We start from the raw sequence: 5,432 nt of genomic DNA, 5'->3' as shown, positions 1-5,432 counted from the left end.
TCTCTCTCTCTCTCTCTCTCTCTCTCTCTCTCTCTCTCTCTAGCAGCGCCAAGTTTTTTGTACTTTTACTTTTTGAAATAAAGTATAAATGTTATATACCTGTATGTGACAAGAAAATATATTCCTTTCACAATTGGCGCAATCTATAATAAAAAGATTTTATTTTATTTTGTGAGGCTTACACACTTGGCGCCTTTTTTTCCTTTTTTTAAAAAAGGTATTTTATATACTACGTAAGTAGTTCCCCCCAATGGCGCGCCGAAAATCCTTCGGACTTAAAACGCAATTCTAATCAACTACCGTAGTAATATCACAATTTTTGATGCTTATAGCATGTTATTGGATCTTAATAATATGTTGAAAGACATATTAAATTCTAAAGATGTGTAATGTTAAAGTAATAATAAATAAAAATCCATGAAAAAATAAGGTTGAAATTTTCGAAGCCTACTTTTAATTGATTTGTTTAATATACGCTGGCTGAAAGATGCGTTTGTTACTTTCAATATTATTTAAATAAAAGAACATTGTGAAGAATATCACTACGTCGACTAGCCAATAGAGGTCTATTAGTTACTCATGCCAATTCTCGCAAGTGCTGAATTACATGAGTATCTGTTTATATAGAACTTCTTTCTAACATCTCCCTCAGGCATCTAAGGTAGGCTCCCACTACATTACCTTACTAATGAGTCTAGTAGTGGAAAGCCTGGACGAAACGCCAACTTGTTTTGATATTCTTCGCAATCTTATTTTTTCACATAGATTTTCATTTATTATTACGTTAACATTACATCTTTAGAATTTAATATGTCTTTCAACATATTATTAAAATCCAATAAGATGCTATAAGTATCAAAAATTGTGATATTACTATGGTAGTTGGAATTACGTTTTAAGTCCGAAGGATTTTCGGCGCGCCATTGGGGGGAACTACTTACGTAGTATATAAAATTCACACTATAACATACCTTATATATGATCGCACTAATAACAGCGAATAGCTCTCATTAACCTTTATATTCTTGTTATTTGAAATTTTCGAGAGCCTACTTTAATTGATTTGTTTAATAAAAATAATAGTTATATGGCGCGAATGATGCCGGAGTTACTGCTATAGTCTTCTATATAGGCCCATAATTCACCTGACGAATATCGTGAACAGGTAGATCAGACTAAACTGAGACGGAAAGTTTTGTACCATTTCATAATTTTCACAATTAACGGGATATTAATGTCTAAAAATTACTTTTTATTCATGCACTGTCTGAATTGGTGCATACGGTGCAATAAGTTGAAGTGAATCAAATGTATATTTCTTTCGCTTCAATTTATTTGCACTAGTTCAGACAGTGCAAGGAGAGGAATAAAGAACAAACTTATATGGACAATAATGGATTCGAATATAATGACTACGTTCAGCAGACTCAACAGTTGAATGAGCGTTCGTTACTATTGATGTATTCGAATCTCGTCGAGATCTCGTCGAGATTAGCGGAAAATAGTTTAAAAAGTACAGTTCCTAAAAATTTAACAAAACTTTAAATTTTTAACAATTCTTGATCTTAAATCTCGTCGAGTTCTCGTCAAGGTTAATAAAAAATAGTTTAAAAAATATAAAATTCTTAAAAATTTAAGTTTTGTTAAATTTTTAAGAATTCTGTACTTTTTAAACTATTTGCCGCCAATCTCGACGAGATCTTGACGAGATTCGAGATCGAGATTAGATATTGAGATTCTCGACAATTCGAGATCGAGATGCATATACCGAAATATTTGCGAGATCGAAATTGAGATTGCCGAAATCTTGTCTCGTCTCGTCTCGTGCGCACCTCTAGTTGCGTTAATTTTGTTGCCCAGTGTATATATTTTTGAAATTTTTTAAAAATTATCTTTTTACGCTATAAAAAGTTTTCTTCTCATATCTTGTATTATTTTTTCTCTTTCTTCACAGCGACATTTTTATGCAAGACAAAAGAAAATGTTTACCTTGATTCTTGATTAATGAGGTCACTTCCTATCGCATTGATATCGGTTACACCGGATGCACTGTTAAAGGACGTACGTATTGAATTCTGCATGCACATGAGAAATAAAAGCAAAGTACTTCCTCCGGAACTGAAGCTACCGAAAACATCAACTTCAAGCTCGACTCAATTTTAACTCTGATTTTCTTTCCACTCAATTTTGAAAAATATGGTTTAGTCGTCGTTTTAGATAAGCGTAATTTTCCGACTTCTTGATATCATATTATTTCAGTTAATAGTAGTAGTAATAAGGAGCGAATAGTATTATATCAATTCTTACCATATATATCTGAACCTCAAAGAGTTACTCAGACTTAAAATATTTCTCCGCTAAGTCAGTACAAATTACAAAAATTTTTTATATATACACAGAACACAAGATTTGAACTTGCAACTTGTCTGTAACAAATCCGTCACCTCACACAGAGCTATACGACGGCTTTATGATCACATATAAAGAATTTTTATAATAATAGTGATATAGTGGGATTGATAAAGCAGTCAAATTATATGTTAATAACTTCAAAAAAATTATATATAAGCAAAGATCCAAGCTGAACTGCTATAGGCTTCGTATTCGTATTAGTTATGTTCAAAAAAATTGTATGCCAACAAACGTAAATAATTAATTAAATGGAGTGGTAGACATTATCGGCGATAGTTGAAATGTAAAAGTTTTATAAATTGAAATTTATATTTGTGTGTGTGTCTGTGTTGTATATATAATCTCTTTTTTTGCTACTTCAGAAAGTAAACTTCTGCACTGCAATTTAAGGAGGACACGAATGGTGACTATCGTAAACTGTATCATTTTACACAGTTTACTCTACATTTGATGATAATGTTAAGATTTACTTATTAATCAAACAAAATTGATGTTTGCAGATTTATATGATATGTCTAATCTTGCTATTTATTTTGTGACTCACATTTTATGACCCATATTTTTCTTACAAGAATTCGCATATACATATTTGTTGTATTTATATTACAATTCCTTTTATAATTTTTTAACCCTTGTGTGCGCAACCGAGTGCCCGGGTAGGGGAGACTGGGGCCAGTTGTAACGAAGGTAAATTGTAACAATGCATATATCTTTTAAATGATAAGAGATATAATGATCATGTGAAGAACAAAAATACTCAGTATTGAGGCCTGCGTTTGCTTCATACCACCAATCGCGCGTGTGCTGCATGTAAAAGAGATTATGTGTATTGTGTTCAAACAAGCCACGTAAGTGTAAATTTACAATGTTATACTTTTCTGCTTTAAACTTTCAAATGAAATGCTTTTTATTGTATTTTCATTTTATTATGTCTAAAATACAATTTCTCAAGTAATGTGCATGTGTTTTTTTAATATTTTTAAGTAGTTCCAAACATATTCATATAAATTTTGACAACATCGGTTTGGGGTTAGAAGTAACATATCGCTGGGATACATTGTAACACCATTAATCTTTTATATCTTATGCTCATTTACTTTATATCTCCTTTTTTTCACATTTAAAGCATGAGGAACTATAAAAGAAAGACTCAACGTGCACACAAATCGTCGAAAATATTTCAAAAAGCAGTAAATCTAATAGAAAATGAAGGTAAATCAGTAAGAAGTGATATATAATACATATATATATATATGTGTGTGTGTGTGTGTGTGTGTGTGTGTGTGTGTGTGTGTGTGTGTGTATTATATATATGTATTATATATATGTATTATACATATATGTAATATATATATGAAATATTTTCAACGATTGTATATATGATACACACACACACACACACGCATACGCACACGCACATATATATATATAATATTATTACGCCCGCGCGACCGAATTCGCGAACGTGAGCAAGCCCGCGCTCCCGCGACGCGGAAATGAACACACACAAGAGATTGCGGAGGAACACAGAACACTCTCTTTTTTACGAACAGATTACAAAGCGATCAGAGAAAGACGGGAGCTGACGTTTCACGTCCGAACGAAACGAGCGTCAGTCCCAGATTTTTTGATAACCGAAAGACATCGTTGTCAAGACAACGCGTTCTTCTTTTCGAAATTCAAAACGAAGGCGATCCACCGGGCGTCGACACGGAACGGGCATAACACTGCCCCTCCTCTTCCTCAGATTGTCGTCCCGACAATCAAGCTTCTCAGTGGGCTTTCCATACGTTCTCTTGAATGGTATCTTGCTCTAACCTGAGCTGCTGCTACAGGTTACTGAGCACCGTTTCTGCTAGCGTCAAAAGACTTCTAAGTTGGACCCCTTTCGATCCTTCCTAGGAGATGGCCAGTCTCCTTGATATCGAATTCCGGGAATCCTTCTTTGTGTCTTCGGGATCCACTTGACTCTTCTCTTGAGCCTTGTGCATTTCTCTCTTCCTTTTTCGGACAAGGGTGGGAATTCAGACTTCTTCTGCGGTACCTCCGTCCCGCAGGACTTCCCCAAGTCCCCGCCTTGGCATTTGCCCAACGTCCCGCCGAAAAACCGCAGATTAAAAACGCGCGGGCAAGGCGGTTTTCTTAAAAGAAACGAAACGCAGCTCGAAGAGAAAGGTGGTCCATTACCTCGCCGACAACCTCCCAGAGTATCCGAATCATTCTCCCATTTCTCTCGTCACGACTCTGTAACTTCAATAAATTAAAATATGCAGTTTATATTGCTAAGAAAATCAAACACTTACTATTAAGCAAGAAAATTAAATCTGGAGACACGGTAGTGTCTCGGCACTAAGCCAAGCGCGCGACACTGCCGTGCCTCCTTTACGCGAAACTGAGAATTTTTCGGGGTCGAGATGATCAGATCTCAGTAACGTCTGAACCGATCAAGTTCTACATACGCTCAATCGACAAAAAATACTTAAATTGTATAATAAAAGTGCTTTCATTTTTTTTCTACGTGCCCTACGAGCGGAGATATCGCGACGCAAAGTCCGAATCTGTGAATTTTCACGTTTCATTTTTTAAGAAACGTCGTCGTCATCATTATTAACGTCGTCGACCAGAAAGAAATGTCCATCTCGTTTTTCCGATAATAGAGGGCCTTTGACTTTATGTGTTATCTCACTCTATCTATCATCTCACTCTATCTATCTATATCTAATGTTGCATTGTGTATCATCACATATGACGCGCGCGCGGTTTAAAATGTTTTAATCTTTCAATTAAAAATCAGGAGACGCGGTAGCGTCTCCGGCCATGTTCAAAAAAACTCTGAGACGCTACAAGTCTCTTATCCCGAGCCATCAAAGTCCATTATTGGGAGGTGCATAACTATTAAAATATAAAAAATTTTGAATCGAACGTCATATGTCCTGAAAGGCGGCATCACCACGAGTAATTTGAGCCAAGGAATTTTTAAATCGGTCAAGCCGTTCTTGAGATATAAGCGGTCGAAAATT

The sequence above is a fragment of the Cyphomyrmex costatus genome, unplaced genomic scaffold (assembly GCF_001594065.2).
Source record: "Cyphomyrmex costatus isolate MS0001 unplaced genomic scaffold, Ccosl1.0 scaffold297, whole genome shotgun sequence".
Taxonomy (NCBI): domain Eukaryota; kingdom Metazoa; phylum Arthropoda; class Insecta; order Hymenoptera; family Formicidae; genus Cyphomyrmex; species Cyphomyrmex costatus.
Note: the sequence above shows the minus strand (reverse complement) of the source record.